We start from the raw sequence: 20347 nt of genomic DNA on the forward strand, positions 1-20347 counted from the left end.
TTTACAGCACCCAGTACAACACAAATAAGAAATCCCTTTAAAACTATGATGACCAGCATGGCATACAGAGATCTTTACACAGAGGGTTCTTTCTATACTCTCCACGGATTTATATCCAATTAACATTTTTACCACAGACCTGTGAACAATAACAGTATACATAAAGATGAGCAAACATTTGCATCCTAGCATCCTAATCTTTAACAGGCCTGGTCAGCATACTACTTACCTTTGGGGTATTTCAAAGTCAGACTTCCCTTACTAAATTCTGCTTTGTGTGGCTTACTATCTCCTAAGCAGCGCTGGTAAATCTTTTTATATCACCAGTTCTATACTTTTACAGCTTGGTAGTGGGTGCTACCCAGTACACAAGATGTCATTTACAACCTCCACAAAATTAACTCCAATTAAACTTAAACGTCAAATGCAAAGTGCAGACCTTCTAGAAGGTACTTGAGAAAGTAGGCATTTCCGAGTTTGTCAACCTGCCTACACCTTGGGATCTTTCCCTAAGAGCCTGATGTATTGAGAGTTTCTTCTCTAAAACCAGGAATATGCTTGGAAGAGCTGAAAAACGTCTGGGAACAGGATCTTTGTGGATGGGGTTGCTTCAGATCCTGAGGACGCTACTGTTTCTACACATGTGTCTGTGGTTAGCAGTCCTAACACCGTGTGGACTTTGTTTATAATGTTTTTGAGATACCCTGTTTTCCTCTTGTGCAACATTTTCTAATTAGCCTCCTTATGAGTATATTCCTTTTAAAACTGAAACCATCGGTTTACATTAACAAGCGACTTGCTGTTTAATTTGGCATAAATCTCCAGCCAATCTGGGATAGGTCGGTCTGTGCTTCTGGTGGAAGCCAGGACTGGGAACCACTGTGCTGTTTCCCTTCAGCTCACTAGGTCTGTCTCCAAGGGAACTCAACCTGTCACTCAGGCCTCCTTAGCCAATCAATACTTCCAGAGGACTGGCCAGTCCCGGTTCTTCCGGGAGCGAGGCTTCTAGCTCAGCTTCTATGCTGAGGAAGTCGTGAGCTGTCTTCTGTGACGTTCTTCTGTTGCCTAGAGCGTGTAGCTGCGGCATGGTGAGTGAGGGGCTTCTGTCCCCAGATGGGGAGGCGTAGCTGGCAGTGGTGAGCCAGTAGCCTCTGTCCCCAGAGTGGGTGGAGTGGCCGGCTGAGCCGCGGGAGCCCATGTGGTGGGTCCTCCCCTGCCCGGGTGGAAGCCAGAAGTCAGAGTTCAGTATGTTCCTGCCTGGTCTGCGCAACACCCTGAGCCAGGCGGAAGCCTCTGAATACCTTCACTCCTCTGGCTGAGTCTCTGCAGCGCATTGGAAGCGGGACTGCGCTTAGAAATATCCTTGTTTTTGACGTCGTTGTGAAATGCTTGTATTGTATTTCACTGTGAAAATGCTGGCGCCTGTAGTGCTTGTATTGTCTCTATGGAAGGCAGATTTGTCAAACTCAGAGAGCCCTGGCCTCTAATATGTTTCACAAGTTCTTCACTTTTAACATTAACATTTAGGTTTAGGACCCATCTGGAGTTAATTTAGTAGAGCTTGTGAATGGTATCTTCTGTGTAGAGGAGCATTCCACTGCCAAACGGTGATGTCGAAGAGTAGAATTGTTGATGATAGATTTGATGGTATAAGGACTTAACAATTCTTACTAGACATTAAGTCACACCAAGTAGAATTTAGCTAAGGGAGGGCTACCTCCAAATACCCTAAAGACAAGTATATGCTAACTATGCCTGTTAGAAATTGGTATGTTAAAATGTAAATATTCACCAGGATTAACCAGCCATCAAGCTACCTTTCCATAAGAAAGGAGACAACCCTGCTTTACAGCCAACCAAGACCCACTCCTAAATCCCCTCACCATCAAAGAACAGGCTATAACAAGCTGCTCAAGGGGCCATTACAGGGTCACCACCAACAATAAGTCCTTTTGTGACATGCAGGTGTGGTAATTCTGAAACCGCTGCGTCTCCAGTCTTTTTGAAAAATGGTTCTGAGTCAAGGTCTCTGATGTTGACTGAGGTGAACTTGAACCCTGTCTGTAGTGCAACAGGGCGTTGCTCTTGCTATCCTCCTGACTGACCACCCTAATTTCTTGGATTATAGGTCTTGGAGTTCTTAAATGATCAGTTACATCACATAGGGGGTTGTGAATTCCAGTAACAGGCAAAGGATTTGTGTGTTGAGCACGGCTTCTCCCTTCAGACCAGAAGAGGAGGAACAGTGTACCTCGTCACTGCAGGGGGAAACAGACTAGACAATAGCTAGATCTAGCTAAGGCTGCAGGCCTTGGTCTCCACCATAAAGAGGGACCTGATTGGACAGTGTGAATGACTTTCTGTGTAATTTCCCAGCATGTATTAATTCCTTCATGTGAATGAAAACAGACAGGATGGGTGGGTGTACAATTTAGGAAGGGAAGCTTGAAATTCTGAGTATTTAGTTTCCAATTAGGGAACTCTCCTATGCAGGTGTGTGTAATCCTGGCTGACACGTCTAAGTCTGCTGAGAGGTCTGAAGAAAAGGCCATTGGAGTGAATCTGTGTCCGTTCACAGAACTCAGCAGCCAGCATTTTAGTAGGACAGAGTCACACAATATCTTATTAATGGCATTCTCTCCACCAAGGAATTTTATACTCTGTTTCAAAGTCAGTATAAGTAAATGTCCTTTCAATTATTATTATTATTATTATTTTTTTTTTTTTGGTTTTTCGAGACAGGGTTTCTCTGTGGCTTTAGAGCCTGTCCTGGAACTAGCTCTTGTAGACCAGGCTAGTCTCGAACTCACAGAGATCCGCCTGCCTCTGCCTCCCGAGTGCTGGGATTAAAGGCGTGCGCCACCATCGCCCGGCAATTATTTTTTATAATATTTAAAAATTTACTATTGATATGATTTTTAAAATTTTATTCTCTTTAAATGCATTACTTCTCTGAACTCTATTTGTTTCTGTTTTCCAATGTTTCCCAGTCATTAATAATTTCATTCCATTATTTTCACGGGTGCTATTTATTTATTTGCATCAGTTTAGAGTAGTGGTACTCAATCTAATCTGTCAGGGTTCCCTTTAGCGGGATCAAAGGACTCTATCACAGGAATGGCCTAAAACCATCAGAATACACAGATATTCTATATTACATTCATAACAGTAGCAAATTAGTTATCAAGTTAGCAGTGAAAATAACTTTATAGTCTGGGGTTCATCACAACATGAGTAAAGGGTTACAGCGTTAGGAAGGTTGAGAACCACTGTTGTAGATCAGTGTCTTCTGTAGTTCAAGCTTACCTCACACTATGTAATTGAGAATTGATTTGAACATTTAATCCTGCCTCTGCTGCCCAGAGATGGGAAGACAGTCCTGCTACTCCTTCCGGGCTGGGATCAACAGGTCTGTGAGAAGGAAAAACAGAGCAGTGAATGAGTGTCGTCTCGTCTGTCTGGTTTTATTGGGAACTTGCAAATATCTCTGTACGAATTGAGTTCACTGATCAACCACCCAGCAGGTGTAGCCACAGCACAGAAAGGGATGGGCAGGAAGGAGGGTGAAAGCTTTCCAGCTCTGACAGTAGTTGGCATTAGCTTGAGTAGTAAGGTAATCAATCCATTTTAGATGATTGGTAAATGTTCTGACTGGCCATTTGTCAGTTTCACCTTGTCAGATTGACCTGGCAATCAAGAATCTGGATAAAGAACTGAACTTTCCTGAAACCAAATTACTGTGGTTACACTAGTAGAACCAAAATAAAAGAACTGGGTAAATCGTGTCTCCTTGCCTGACATGGCTGTTTTAAAGGGTTACGATGCACACCCTGAGAACAATGGCGTGAGTAGTACTGGGTGTGCTCTAATACAAAGTTCTGTTCTCTGAAGCATGTGCCTATCAAGCCTCTTTCTACTTTTTAACATATTTTTTGGCAGTATATTGCATCATTTATACCATTTCTTTCCTTTAAGCCCTCCCATAGAGACTTCATTGTTTTCTAATTCATGGCTTCTTTTTGTTTAACAAGAGTTACGGTTTGAATGTGACCTGTGTTTGGCTGCAGCACTTCCCAGCTGTGAAGCAAAGAGCTGGCTGCACTGGACACTGAGTTGTAATGGAATGTGCACACAAAGGACCCTGTGCCTTGGAAGAGGAACAGTAAGTGATATAGGAGAATGAAAGATTCTACTGAACTACACATTTCCCAGACTAGGACCCTGTCTGACCCTTGGGTAGAAGGGCAGACCTGGGAAGGCCTGGCTGTCTGAATCATTTGATCTCTGCTCACCCAGTCGTGGAGCTGCTACCGTCCTGAGGCCCAGTCGGGTGGCCCTAGCTAATCAGGAACTCTGGGAAGGCTTAGCAATCAGGAGCAATAATGGGAGGTAGCTTACTGGTTCTTTCCAGGAATCCCCTCTGATTCTGTTTTAGGGAGTTGTGAGGAAGACCACAGCCATACCATGGTGAGTGTAGAGGACACTGTCCCCAGACCAGGAAGAACAGTTTGACTGAGCTGTCAGAGTCCAAATTGCTAGGACTGGGGTGGACAGTGTATCAGACTGTGGTTCTATTGGTCCCTGTGGTGACCTGGGTAGTGGCCTCTGCCACATCCAGTGTGAATTCCTTGGGGGTAGATAGGGAGGCTCTGCTTGTAATGTCATCGTCCAGTGTGTACACCGAGGCCTCGCTTTTGTTGTGTAGTAGGAAGACATTGAAAAACCGAAGACTTCTTTTCTAGGAGTTCTGAATGTTTTCATTCCACTTTAAGGTTTGTCTTATAAATGTTACAGATAGTTTAGAAAATGGTTAAAAGGGGGTGATTCGAGTATTTTACCATTCGGCTCCTGTCAGCCACCATGGTGTGCGTCTGTGAATTTCAGTTCTAAGGGTTAAATGGAGGTGCTGAGCTGCAGAGGTATCTCAAGTTTGCATGGCCTTGGACTGTTGCATAGGGCAGATGTCATGTCTTGTGCCATAATTATGTGGCAGGAAGCAGATGTTAAATTGTTCTCCTGCATTGTTTAGTGATTAGGCATCTCTGGGGCTGAGTTTTCCTGAAACCACAGGGGGGTTGAAGGGTTGCAGAGCCATAGTGGGATCTGCAGGAGATCACCTCCATTTGAAGAGAAAACTCTGGAGCATGGAGCTGAAATATTAGTAGCTGGAGCATCAAAAACAGAACAGTTTATGGGTCACCTTGAATTAATTTGTGGGAGTTGTGAAGGCTGTGATTTTTTTAATTTCTGTTAATAAAGAATCTTAGGCAGTTGGTTAACATTGGTCAGGGTCACACTCTCCTGGCTGAATTTCCTTTGGTTTTTACTTAAAATTTGACGATATTTTCATGCATTTGTTCTTGGATTTTTTTTATATTCCCTTTATTCTTTCACAAATATTGTATATATTCTTGATTACTATAGCTTTTTTTGGTAAACATAGAAATCACACTGTGTCAATGTATGTCCTCTTTTTCTTTCATAACCCCATTGAGTAGTCTTAGATTTTCTATTTTTTATGCAGCGTTGGAATCAGCTTTCCTGATATAAATTGTTGGGCATTGTGTTTGGATTGTATTCAATTCATGGTGCAAATTTACCATATACAACTTCTTAATATTGATGTGTTATGTTATCAAGGATCATTTATTTACTTTATTTAGGTTTTGTTGTTGTTAATCTGTGAAAAACTTTAGTGTTTTGAATAGAAGGAACTATAATTCTTGGCTTGTGTCTTATCACATATTCTTCTTGGGGGTGATCTGAGTTTAGATCCAAGCTCCCCAGTTGGGGGCTCATAGCCACCTGCTAGTCCAGGTCCAGGGCATCTAAGATATATATATATATTATATATTGTTTGGGTTTGTCACCTGTACACTCATGGAAGATACTCTCTTGAACACAAACATACACAAAAAGAATAGGAATAAGCTGGGCCCTGGTGGTGCCCTTCTTTAATCCCAGTACTTTGAAATCAGAGGCAGGCAGAGATCTCTGTGAGTTTGAGGCCAGCCTGGTCTACAGAGTGAGTTCCAAGACAGGCTTCAAAGCTACACAGAGAAACCCTGCCTAGAAAAACAAAAACAAAACAACACACACACACACACACACACACACAAAATAGATTTGTTTTCAAATGATCTCATGATATATAAAGCAATTAGGGCAAAAAAAGTTGCCCTCGTTGTATAATATCATACAGGGCATCCTTGAAGGCCTGTACTTTGGTGTGGAAAGCTTTTCCTTTCCTCGTTCTAATGCAGATTGAATCTAGTCATCAGCCACGGGAACAGAAGTCCTCTGCGTGATCCTAACTTCTGTGAGCCAGGAGGTAGATATGCATAGTTAGTATTGCAGAAGTTATATTTTATTATGCTGATGGTCATCACACAAGGTTTACCCTATAAATTCCTAACTACAGCCCTAAGCCTATCTTCTTAAGGCTGCTTGCCTGTGTGACATATCTTAGCTGAAGGTCAGGTCCAGTTTCTAACAGAAGTCTCCAATCCAAGGGTCAGGATCCTGGGGAAGTTCTCCTGCTGCTGGGCAGAACAAGGTGATGCCTCTCCAGATGTGGAGGGCAGAGCATTGCTCTTCTCATCTACTTATATAGTGTCTGGTGGGTGTCACTTGGCTCAAGGACTGTTTCTGGTTATCTGGGCTGAGAGATGCCACTGGGTTCTGGTTATCAGGTGCAGTATTGGGTGTACTGGGGTTTATGAATAAACTATTTTTGCATGTCTAACATGCTATTGCATTCCATTTCCTGGTCCTTGAAATACACGATAAATATTCCCATTACAAACAGGCAAATCAAGGCAGGAAAAATAAATCTCAAGCACTAAAATATACAACTATTAAGTGGAATGATTGAAATAATATAGATCACAGGATATTGCTGTGATCCCTCTGGTAATATGATTGTTCCCAAGTTTATATTTTCTCCAGGTTTGGTATATACCAAGTTGAAAACACATTCATTAATAAAAGGAAATTCAATCATTTTCAAAGAAAAATATTGTACAGGGGGGATATTAGGGTTTGAGCTGTAGGACTCAGAGCTAAGCAAATCATAGTAGAACATCATCTTAACTTTTCAGTGTCAAGTAGGAACATGTGGCTCATGGCTGTGGGCCAAGTATTTGTTCTTTTATTAAGGAAAAAAGCAACTAGGAATCCAGTAAACTTCATAATTAGCTTACAACGTTGTTTCTCAATTTTTTCTACATTGATTATTATGAGAAAGCAAATGATGATTACAAAGCATCAGGAAGTTTAGTGAGTCTCCACAGATATCAATCCTTGGTCTATTGATGTGGGATTCCCCTCTGTATGCAATGAGTATGTTTTATTACCATTGGTTATTAAAGAAGCTGTTTAGGCCAGTGGCTTAGTAGAGTAAAGCCAGGTAAGAAATCTGAACAGATACATAGAGAGAAAGTAGATGAAGTCAAGGAGGCACCAGGTAGCTGTCAAAGGGGAGAGATGCCCGCCAAAACCTTAAGGGTAACCACAGCCTCGTGATGACACACAGATTAATAGAAATGGGTTAATTTAAGATGTAAGAGTTAGCTAAAAATATACATAAGGTATTCGGCAAACAGTGTTGCAATTAATATAGTTTCTGTATGATTATTTATGGTTGGGCAGCCAGGAATGAATGAGCAGCCTCCTATTATAATATATGACCAATGTTTATACATTCCCTTTTTTTTTTTTTTTTTGGCAAAGTGACAATGGTATAATAAGGCAGAGCCAAGAATCAGGAATACAATATTCCTAGTGTGGGTTGTCATCATGGAGATGAACGTTTCCTAAAGAAGTTTCTTTAATCACAGTTTTCACAGATGTGTCTGCCAGAATCATTCATAGCTGGTTTGTAAATTCTGGGGTAATAGTAGATTCTGGACCTCATTATCATAGTTCCTCTATAAATGAAGTTTATTAAATAAGCTCAAACTAATAAGGAATTTATATTCCCGAGGGGCCAATATGAAGTATACAAAAAGCCAAAAGCTCTGCTTCATTCAGTGAAATATTATCTATGTGGGGAAACAAGTATAGTCAAATCTAAATATCCTATTAGTCGCAGCAAATAAGGAACATTTTTTTACATCCTTCCTACTTCTCTTCAACAGGACTCCTGGAGCTTGGCCCAGTAGTTGGCTGTGGATCTCTGCATCTGTTTCCATCAGTTACTGGATGAAGACTCTCTGATGACAGTTAGGGTAGTCCCCTTTTCTAATTACAGAACTTCACTCACCCTTCTCACTAGTGCTAGGAGTATAAAGAGCAGTTTTTAAGCTTGCTTACTGTATGGGTATAGACAGTAGTGTCATCTTTGAGTACAGGTGACAAATGCTGGACTCTGTCCATCTGTCCTGCCAGGGTCTCAAGATTCCTAGCAATCTCATAATCTATTGACTAATTGTGGCATGTTAAAGGAAAGAACAGTGGAAATGTCATTAATGGCTTGTTTTTGTCATTAATGACTTGTTTTTTATTTTAATTGTTGTTATTGATCTATATATTGTTTTCTCAAACTCTCCTCCCATTCTACCTTTCCCTCTCCTCTCCTACCCTCGCCCATGATCCCCATGCTCCCAGTTTACTCAGGAGTTCATGTCTATTTCTACTTCCCATGTAGTTTAGATTCATGTATGTCTCTCTTTGGGATCTCTTTGTTGTCTAGGTTATCTGTGGTTCTGATTCTGAATTGTTGACTAGTTTTTCTTTGCTTTATGTCTAAAAGGCACTTATAAGTGAGTACATTCTGTATTTGTCTTTCTGGGTCTGGTTTACCTCGCTCAATGTGATGTTTTCTAGATCCATCCATTTGCCCACAGAATTCAAGATGTCATTTTTTTTTCTGTTTAGTACTCTGTTGTATATATAAATGTACCACAATTTCTTTATCCATTCTTCAGTTGAAGGACATTTAGGTTGTTTCTAGGTTCTGGCTATTCAAATAATGCTGCTATGATCATAGTTGAGTGTATGTCCTTATGGTATGATTGAACATCTTTTGAGTATATAGCCAAAAGTGGTATTGCTGGGTCTTGAGGTATGTTTTTCCTAATTTTCTGAGAAATCTTCATACTCATATTCAAAGGGGCTGTAACAGCTTGCACTCCCACCAGCAATGCAATGCAGAAGTGTTCCCTTTACCCCACAACCTCTTCAGCATAAGTTGTTATCAATGTTTTTGATCTTGACCATTCTGACAAGTGTAGGATGGAATCTCAGAGTTGTTTTGATTTGCATTTCTCTGATGACTAAGGATGCTGAGCATTTCCTTAAGTATTGATCAGTCATTTTAGATTCCTCTGTTGAGAGTTCTTTCTTTAGGTCTGTACCCCATTTTTTATTATTGGATTACTTGTTCTTTTGATGACCAATTTCTTGAGTTCTTTGTATATTTTGGAGATCAGACCTCTGTCTGATGTGGGGTTAGTGAAGATCTTTTCCCATTCGGTAGGTTGTCGTTTTGTCTTGTTGACTGTGTCCTTTGCTTTACAGAAGCTTTTCAGTTTCAGGAGGTCCCACTTATTGTTCCTCTCAGTGTCTGTGCTGCTGGGGTTATGTTTAGAAAGTGGTCTCCTGTGCCAATGTGTTCAAGAGTACTTCCCACTTTTTCTCCTTTGAGGCTCAATGTGGTTGGTTTTATGTTGAGGTTTTTGATCTATTTTGACTTGAGTTTTCTGAATGGCGATAGATATGGATCTATTTTCATTCTTGTACATGTTGATATCCAGTTATGCCAGCACTATTTGTTGAATATGCCTTTTTTGTTTTATATTTTTACTTCTTTTTCAAAAATCAGGTGTTCATAAGTGTGTGGATTGATTTCTCAGAGTTTGATTAGATTCCATTGGTCCTCCTTTCTGTTTTTATGCCAATAGCATGCTGTAGTTCTTTAGTGGAGTTTGAAGTCTGGGATTGTGGTGCCTCTAGAAGTTCCTTTACTGTACAGGATTGTTTTGGTTTTCCTGGGACTTTTGTTTTTTCATATGAAGTTGAGTATTGTTCTTTCAAGGACTGTGAAGAATTTTGCTGAGATTTTTATAGGCATTGCATTGAGTCTGTAGATTGCCTTTGGTAAGATTGCCATTTTTGCTATGCCAAGCTACCTAAGAGCATGGGAGATATTACCATTTTTTTTTTTTTTGGTGTCTTCTTCAGTTTCTTCAAAGGTTTAAATTTTTGTAATACAAGTCTTCCATTTGTGGCTTAAAATTAGAATTTAACAGCAACAATAAGTTCAGAAAGCCCCAAAACACATGGAAATTAAATCACCAATGGTTTAAGGAAGAAATAAAGAAGTTAAAGACTTCTTAAAATTCAGTGAAAATGACCACACAAAATACCCACATTTATAGAACACAGTTTTAAGAGGAACTTTCATAGCTCTAAATGCTTATATAATGAAGCTGGAAAATCCCATACTAGTGAGTTAACAGAACACCTGAGAACTCTAGAACATAAAGAAAGAAGCTCACCCAGGAGGATTAGATAGCAGGAAATAGTCAAATTAATCAACAAAATAGAAACAAAACAGTACAAAGACTCAATGAGACTAAGAGTTGTTTCTTCAAGAAAATCAACAAAATAGACAATCCTTTATCCAACTAACCAAAAGTCAGAGAAAGAATATCCAAATTGGGGACATACCAACAGAGGTAGAGGAAATCCAGAGAATCATCAGGTCATACTTCAAAAACCTGTACTCCACAAAATTGAAAACTTAAAGGAAATGAACAAATTTCTGGATAAATATCACTTACCAAAATTAAATAAAAAATCAGATTAGCAAATTAAGTAGACCTATAGTCACTGAAGAAATAGAAACAGTCATCAAATGTCTCCCAGCCAAAAAAAGCCCAGGACCAGATGGTTTCAGCACAGAATTCTATATGATTTTCAAAGAAAAACAAATAACCAATACTCCTCAAATTGTTCCACACAATAGAAACAGAAGGAACATTGCCAAACTTTTTATGAGGCTACAATTACGCTGATACCCCAAACCCACAAAGACATTTCTAAGAAAGAGAATTACAAACCAGTCTCGCTCATGAACATAGATGTAAAATTAGTCACTAAATTACTGGCAAACTGAATCCAAGAACACACAGAAAAATCATCTACCATTACCAAGTTGGATCTTTGAACATAGAAAAATTTGTCAATGTAATCCATTTATATGAATTATAATTCATATAAACAAATGAACAAACAAAAGCACATGCTCTTCTCATTAGATACTGAAAAAGCTTTTGACAGAATACAATACCCCTTCATGATAAAGGTCTTGGACAGAGCAGGGTTACAAGGAACATACCTAAACATAGTAAAGGCAATATACAGTAAGCCAACAGCCAACGTCCCACTGAAATCAGGAATGAGACAAGGCATCTGTTCAGTATAGTATTTGAAGTTCTAGCTAGAGCAATAAGACAACAAAAGGTGATCAAGCGGATATAAATTGGAAAAGAAGCAGTCAAATGCTCACTATCTGCTGATGATTTGATAGTTTACATAAGTGACCCAAAAAATTCTACCAAGGAACCCCTACAACTCATAAACACCTTCAGTAATGTAGCAGGATACAAAAATAACTCAAATAAATCAGTAGCCCTCCTTTAGACAGTTGACAAACAGGCTGAGAAAGAAATCAGAGAAACATCACCCTTCACAATAGCCACAAATAGCATAAAATATTTTGGCGTAACTCTAACCAAACATTTCTTTGTTTTGAGAGTGTTTTGTTTTTTGTATCCTGTCTTTGAAGACTGCAGTTTTTCTCAGACAGTAATGAGTGTGCATGTACAGGACTGTCTTTTTGTCACAAATATAATTTAACTAAAACATTTAAAAATTTAAAAATTGCACAGCTTCTAAATTTTTAATTAATGAGTTGATTGATATATTTGAACTAGTTTTGCCGAGAAGCTTTCCTGGAATTCATTTAGTCTGGTCTCACATTTGGGGTAGTCCAGCTGCCCTCCGAGGATTCTGGGATTCTAGGTTGTGTCCAGTAAAATATCATTCATCTTCACATTACTTCCCCCCTTGCAAATGTCTGCATTAATGATTGTGTATTGCAGCAAATGTGAAATGTGCTATCAAATGTAGCTCTTGCTTACAAGTAGAGAATCATTAGAATGGATGTTTCTTACTCTTCAGTTGAAAATTAGGATTCTTGAGTTCAGATTACTTAAATGCAGCATACATTTTGAGTCCTATGTAAGTATTGAGACATTATGTTTTTTATGTTGTGAGGCTATTTATTATTAATTTTCTACATTTTCTTCGTAGTAACAATGTACTAGGAAGGTCCAGATAAATTTAAATTAAGGAATAAAGTTTTTCTGCTGTACCGTGCTGTTTTTTAAGTCACTGATAACAGGTTGTGCTCCTTGAAGGGAAACTCTGTGCCTCACATTGTCACTGCCCTAGACCTGCTTAGCCTGCTTGGCTTTTAGAATCAGCTTGTTGGTGTTTGCTCTGAATGTGGGGGCCATGGGTTACTCATGAGTGGAACAAGAGACTGAGCAAACCCAGAATCTAAGAGTGTTCTTGCTTGTAATTCAGTTGAGGAAAACTATGTATACAGTCCTGGTGATTATTTAATTTTTTTATAATTTTATTTTTTAAATCAGAAAACAGTCTTTTTTATTTTGCATATGAATCTCAGTTCTCACTCCCTCTCCTCCTCCCATTCCTTCCATCTACACCCATACTACTCCCCATCCACTCCTCAGAGAAGGTAAGGCACATTGCTTTGTGGGTGGTTCAAGGCCCTCCCTACTAATATCTAGGCTGAGCAAGGTATCCATCCAAACAGAACAGGTTCCCAAAAAGCCAGTACAAGCAGTAGGAATAAATCCTGTGGCCCCACAGTCCACCTCAGCCATATGATAGTCAACCATATTCAGAGGGACTAGTCTGGACCTATGCTGGTTTCTTCCCTGACCAACTGGAGTTGGTGAGCTCCCATTAGCTCATTAAACTGTTTCAGTGGGTGTCCCCTTCATGGTCTTGACCTCTTACTCATTCTCATCCTTCCCACTCTTCATCTGGACTTTGGGAACTCAGCCCAGTGCTCTGCCACGGATCTCTGCCTCTGTTTCCAGAAGTTTCTGGATGAAGTTTCCAGGGTGATATTTAAGATATTCATCAGTCTGACTATTGGGCAAGGCCAGTTTTGGGTCTCCTCTCCTCTATTGTTTAGGGTCATCCTTGTGGATTCCTGGGAATTTCTCTAGTGCCAGGTTTCTTGCTAGCCCTATAATGGCTCCCTCAATCAAAATGCCTCTTTCCTTGCTCTCATCTCTGTTCTTCCTTCATCTCTACTATCCCATTCCCTCAAGTTCTCCTCCCCCATCCTCCTTCCCCCTCTTCTTCCCCTTCCACCCTCCCTTCTCCCCCTACCCCCAAGCTCTTATTGCTGGTGGGAATGCAAACTTGTATAACAACTCTGGAAATCGCTATGGCAGTTTCATGGGAATCAGTCTACCTCAGGACCCAAAAATACCACTCTTGGGCACATACCCAAAAGATGTTCAATCGTACTAGAATGATATTTGTTTAACTATGTTCATAGCAGCACTATTTGTAATAGCCCAAACCTGGAAACAACCTAGATGCCCCTCAACCGAAGAATGAGTAAAAAAACGGTGGCCCATTTACACATTAGAGTACTCCTCAGAGGAAAAGCAGTGGCATCTTGAAATTTGCATGCAAATGGATGGAACTGAAAAAGAAACCCATCCTGAGTGAGGTAACAGTCCCAGAAAGATGAATATGGTATGTACTCACTCATAAGTGGATACTAGCTGTAAAGCAAAGGGTATTGACCCTTTAGTCCATAATCCTAGAGAAACTAAGTAACAAGGTGAGCCCTAAGAAAAACATACAGAACCACCTGGGAAGGGGAAATAGGCAAGGTCACCTGGTTTTTATACTATTACCTCTTTCTATTTAAGCCAAAACCATCAAGTAGCCTCTCCTGCCCCATTTTTTTCTTGGCAAATTTCTTACTACAATATAGTAGCTTTTTACTAAAAATTTGATATATTTTTACTTTGCCTACTTGTATGTCTGTTTACTATTTGCATTTCTGGTTCCTGTGGAAGCCAATAGTAGATGTCAGATTCTCTGCAACTGGAATTCATTCTTTCTTTCTTTCTTTCCTTCTTTCTTTCTTTCTTTCTTTCTTTCTTTCTTTCTTTCTTTCTTTCTTTCTTTCTTTCTTTCTCTTTCTCTCTCTCTCTCTCTCTCTCTCTCTCTCTCTCTCTCTCTCTTTCTTTCTTTCTTTCCTTCCTTCTTTTTTGAAGGCAAGGATTCTTGGTATAGCACTGCTTTCCTGAAAATAGTTCTTGAAACCTGGTTGGCCCCAAACTTAGAGATTTGCCTATTAAAAGTTTGGGCCAACACACCCAGGTTTTTTATTTTTATATTTTTTGACTGATTGACCTATAAAGAAGTTTTGTTTTGTTTTGTTTTGTTTTGTTTTTACATGCAGAACATGTGCTGTTGTGCTGAGATTTACCAACATCTTGACTTTATACTTTGGCATAGGGTATCTTTTTTCCTCCTTGGATGGCATAAACTTATGTCATTAATAATTTCTGAAGGTCCCATGCCAAAAGATTTCATGTGTATGACATTCTTCCAACATTTTGTTATGTTTTGAATTTTTTGTATAAATATGAGAATTTTGCCTCTATGCATAGATATGCGCCACATGAGTGCCTGTTGCTTCTAGTATTCAGAAGGTGCTCTCAGAACCCCTGAACTCGGAATTATGGATATTGTGAGCTATGTAAGCACTGTTCAGTGAACCCATCTCCTCTACAAGATCATCAAATGCTCTTTACTGCTGAGTCATCCCTCCTGCCCTATTTTTTTTATTATCCGCATTTAAGATGCTCACATTTTCATCTGTGTATCCCTTAAGAGGTTAATATATATTCCCTTTTAGTAAGATCTAATTAATCTTACAGTTTAGACTGGGACACTTTGGGTTTCTGGGAGATGAATATGGAACTAGAATGAATGCACATCTCTTTATAGGAACTTCAGTACAACCCTCTTTTTGTTTCTTTGGTTGGTTAGTGTTTTGGTGGGTAGAGGGAGAGGTCCATTTATGTATCTCTGGATAATCTGAACTCATTTCATGTACCAGGCTGGCCTCCAACTGAATGACATTCACCTGCTTTTCACTCCTGAGTGCTAGGATTAAAGGCATGAGACAATACATCCATCTTGCCATTCCTTTTTTGCAGTTAGTAATTGTTCATACAACTTCTCTGACATGTATTTAGTACTGTTGACTTGTTTGCCTGTCTATGTATGTCTGTTAATAGTCATTTCTCTTGGGAGGGTAAAACATATTCAAAGGGCCAAGAAATAACATGTGCGAACCTCCTTTTCAATTTCTTTCTAAAATGTACATTTACATTGTGATCAACATCACTCTTTCTGTTGTACTCATGCATGGGACATTTTAGAGTGCAGTGACCTATGATGATGTGCATGTCAGCTTCACTCAGGACGAGTGGGCTTTACTGGATCATTCCCAGAAGTGTCTCTATAAAGATGTGATGCTGGAGACCTACAGGAACCTCATTGCTATAGGTAAGAAATGAATTTCCCTTTAACTTTTAAAGTAAGGGAACTACTGATTCTGGGTTGTTGATGCTCTTCTCTAATTTGTATTGATAAAGGGGATGAATGTGGTGAGCAAGTCAGTCATAGTTTTTAGGTTCACTGGATATAGTAACTTGAATTTTGCCTAATTTCCAATAATATACATTTTTCTGGTATTACATTTCAGGCTACAAAGAGGAGGACCACAATATTAAAGTACATTGTCAAAGACCTAGAAGACATGGAAGGTAATTTTCATGTGCAAGGTAATATAAATGTCTCACACAAGATTTTTTTGTTTTGTTTTGTTTTTCCCATGCAGTGTTTCTCTCTATAACATTCCTGGCTGTCCTGGAACTTGCTTCGTAGACCAGGAAGCTTTGAATACAACAGAAGTAGAAGTTTCAAGGAAAATTAACAGTGTAAATAAGCACAGCTTTAAGTGTATGGATGGTTACTAAATTCTCACAACAGCATTTACCTCAATGGCAGGGAGCTGATCTGCATTTGCAAGGCATTCCTCTAAGAAGGAAGACACAGTGCCTTAACAGATATCACCATTTTACTTGTAGCCATTTGAGAGCTGGCCTGTGGAACTGTCAATCTGTTCAATTCTATACCACACAGGTATAGCAAAAGGAATACCTATTGATTAGGTGAAAAGTATTGTCTGAAATCTTCTAATAAGAAAATACTCCATTAGTAATAAGCTAGTGTTATTAGTGTACTTGTGGTACGTAGCCATAATTTAGTAATTGGGGCAGTTTATGAGAATTAAGGAGGTTGCTGTGGAGAAACCTCTATAACTGTACCATATCTCTATGAGGAAAAAAAATTCAATGTGTGAATGTAATCTGGAAACCTTCTATTTGCTTTTTGTTTTTATGATATATCATGTGGCACTCTGAAAATAGGTAATGTATGGATGATTGATACGGAAAGAAGTAATGTACCTCTCTGTCTCCCTGAATAATTAGAAGGAGTAGTAGTCCTCACTTTGGATATCCTTTCTGATTGTGATAGTTTAGAATTGTTTTTCAAACCTCACTAGAAATATGTCAGCAAATTCACACCAAGAAAAAACCCTTTAAGTACCAACAATGTATAAATTCTTCTGTTTTTCCTGGTTCCCTTTGCAGATGTAGTGACTCATAGTATAGGAAAATGTTAAGAATGTAATTAGTGTGATTAACCTCTGAGTTCTTCCTGTTCTTTTCAATTGTATGAAAAGACTCATGAACAGTGATGCTATCAAATAAGCTGTGTACACAAGAGTCCACAGTGATACAGAAACTTATGAATGTAAACAACATGGTAAAACCTTAATATGTGGCTCCTCTTTGCCATTAGACCAAACTGTAAAATTAAGTCATACAGATAAAAGCATTCATTAGAGTAATGGACTTATTATAGCATTTACTTGTGTCAACTATCTTCATAGGCATGAAAGAAGTCATACGGGAAAAAAAACCTATGAATGTGATCACTGTGGGAAAGCCTTCTCAAACCACGGCCATCTCCAAATACACAGAAGAACTCATACTGGAGAGAAGCCTTATGAGTGTACTCAATGCGGGAAACTATTTTCACACCACAGCAGTCTCCAGATACATAAAAGAAGCCATACTGGAGAGAAACCTTATGAATGTAACGAATGTGGGAAAGCCTTTGCACGTTACAGTTATGTTCAAAGACATAAAAGGATTCACACTGGAGAGAAACCTTATGAATGTAATCAATGTGGTAAAGCCTTCTCACAAAAGAAAAACCTCCAAATACATAAAAAAACTCATACTGGAGAGAAACCCTATGAATGTAATCAATGCGGGAAAGCCTTTTTACGATATGGTGGTCTCCAAATACATAAAAGAACTCATACTGGAGAGAAGCCTTATGAATGTAGTCACTGTAGGAAAGTCTTTTCATACCACAGTAGTCTCCAGCTGCATAAAAGAACCCATACTGGAGAGAAACCCTATGAGTGTAATCAGTGTGGGAAAGCCTTTGCACGTTACAGTCATGTTCAAATACATAAAAGAATTCATACTGGAGAGAAGCCTTATGAATGCAGTGAATGTGGTAAAGCCTTCGCATGTCACAGTAATCTCCAGATACATAGAAGAGCCCACACTGGAGAGAAACCCTACGAATGTACGCAATGTGGGAAAGCCTTTTCCCAGCACAGTCATCTCCAAGTTCACAAAACAACTCATACTGGAGTGAAACCTCACGTGTGTAACCAGTGTGGGAAAGCGTTTGCACGTCTTGCTAATCTTCAAAGACATAAAATAACTCATACTGAAGTAAAACACTATGAATGTATTCAATGTGAGAAATCCTGTCATAACGAATCTTCTCCAAGTTCATAGAAAAAAGCAAACAAACAGTTTTCCAGGAGAGAAACCTTTTGAGTGTAATCAATGTTGTATAGCCTTTACATGCTATAGCTGTCTTTAAAGGCATGCAAGAATTCATAGTGGAGAGTAACCCTATGGATTTCATCACTGTTATGAAGTCTTTGCATTTCACCCTGGTCTTGAAATCCATGAAAGAGTTCATCCAAGAGTAAAAGTTGTAATGTATAATGAATTCGTTAAATTCATTATATTTAACTCCTATATTACAGTAGTCTTAGAATACATGAAAGAACTGCGACTATAGGGGAATCTGAATATAAAGGATTTGGTAAGATCTTTAGTCAGTGAACTTATATTTAGTTATACAAGATTGTTGTGGAAAAAATCAGACAAGTGTCAACATTCTATTCAAGTATTGTGATAGCCCTCTTTGTTGCATTTATAACCTCATGGACAAAGCCCTGCAGATTTGTTTAGTAGGGAAAACCTTTTAGATATCATGCTTCTCTTCAATTACACGAAGTAAAACTTTATGCATGTGTACTAGTGTTTTTCTCTTCTTGTGATAAATCACAGTGTCTAAGTCAACTTGTAAAAGTACTTAATTTGCCTTATGGTTCCAGAGAGAAACAGGATCATCCCAAGAGAGACAAAGTAACAAGTGTTAGATATGACAGCTAAAGCAGGAAGCTCAGAGCTCACATTCTCAAACCGAAGCATGGAGCTGATGTGGTGTCAGAATTGAACATTTCAAAGCCTATCATGAGATTTCCTCTATGGGGCAGCATTTTCTAAACTTTTCCAAATGATATCAACAAATGAGGAGTACTGATTCACTGATTTTAAAGCCAGTGTGCTTCCTTTCTGTTCTATGAAGGAATTTATGATAAAGAAAAATTCTGTAGGTAAGTCTTTAGATGCCTCAACCTCTGGGTTATAGGAATGAATGTTTATCCAAGAAAAATAGTCATGTGTGAAAATGTTTAGTGATTCATTTTACTTTTTATTTTGCTACATCAGTGTGTTTTTGGATATATACATGTGCTTAAATGGTCCTCAAGAAGGGTAGACCCTGTAGTCCTGGATTTCTAGCAGGAATTACAGGAAGTTGTCAAAAACCTCACCTGGATTCTGGGTCTGAACTTGTTTTAATTACTTGACACTGTCTTTAACCCTCTAAATATTTAAAAACCTTTATATATCACCTTGATATTAGGGAGGAGGGTGTGTGGAAGGAATAGGAGGATGGGAGGGAGTGGGAACTTGGATTGGTATTTTTTAAAAAAAATCTAATTTTTTTTTTTAAAAAAAGGAAAAAATAGATTCAAATGCTTAGCTTTTCAAAGTACTCTATGTTCTTTGTATAACAGACAGCTTGTAATCACCAAGGATCTGGAACTCAGGAGAAATACTGCTAAGGAGAGGAGTGCACAGATATTCTCTCTAATGAACTTCATCAAATAAACTAATAATAAGCTAGAATAGAATGAAGGAAACATTACAAGGACAACGATATGCACAGGAATTTCATCCTAACATTTTTAAAATAAAATTTCCTATGCTTCAAAAAATTTCTCTTAAAAGGTTAAAAGAGATAATTAAATTAGTATTTTAAAAGTGCTTTACCAATGCTTAATAAAAAATGCAATCAAAAATAGGCTTTTTTCAAAGTTCAGTTTCATATTCTAAAATGTCACAGTATGATCTGGCAAACATTATAATACAATTCATTGTGCTATAGACACCTCACCTAGAATCTAGTAGTATTCCAAAGTTACTTATTCACTGGATTTTTATCATTTGTGGTTCTCTGTATTTATCACTATCAACTGAAAAAAAATAATTTTTGCTGAGAGTTTAGAGCTTCAGTAATCTATGGGTATAAATATAAATGTTTTAAGGGCAGTTTATATTGTTTCCATTTAGCAAAATAATAGTAATGCACTCTCACCTGGGGCCTGTGACTTGACCCACATGTTTTTGGCTCACTTCTAGAGGGAGAGTCTATTTTCTTCAAGGATGTTATACCAAATAGATTGTACTTGGGAGGGTTGGGAAATTGTTATTTCCACAATGGACTATATGTAATAATCATATTTTTAAAGGAATATTAAAAATAAGTACTAGAAGCTGGATGGTGGTGGCACATGTCTTTAATCCCAGCATTTGGGAGGCAGAGACAGGCAGATCTCTGTGAGTTCAAGGCCAGCCTGGTCTACAAGATCTAGTTCCAGTATAGGCTCCAAAGCTATAGAGAAACCCTGTCTCGAAAAACCAAAAAAAGTGCTATAAATCCTATTTTATTCAGTATGAATCTTTTCAGACCATAAGAATAA

At 38.6% G+C, this 20347-nt stretch overlaps 1 pseudogene; it reads left to right on the top strand.

Annotated features, from left to right (window-relative positions):
* Positions 1 to 971: 971 nt before the first annotated feature.
* LOC119811874 lies at positions 972 to 18027 on the top strand (annotated as a pseudogene).
* Positions 18028 to 20347: the final 2320 nt, after the last annotated feature.

This window comes from Arvicola amphibius, chromosome 4 (genome assembly GCF_903992535.2).
Source record: "Arvicola amphibius chromosome 4, mArvAmp1.2, whole genome shotgun sequence".
Classification (NCBI taxonomy): domain Eukaryota; kingdom Metazoa; phylum Chordata; class Mammalia; order Rodentia; family Cricetidae; genus Arvicola; species Arvicola amphibius.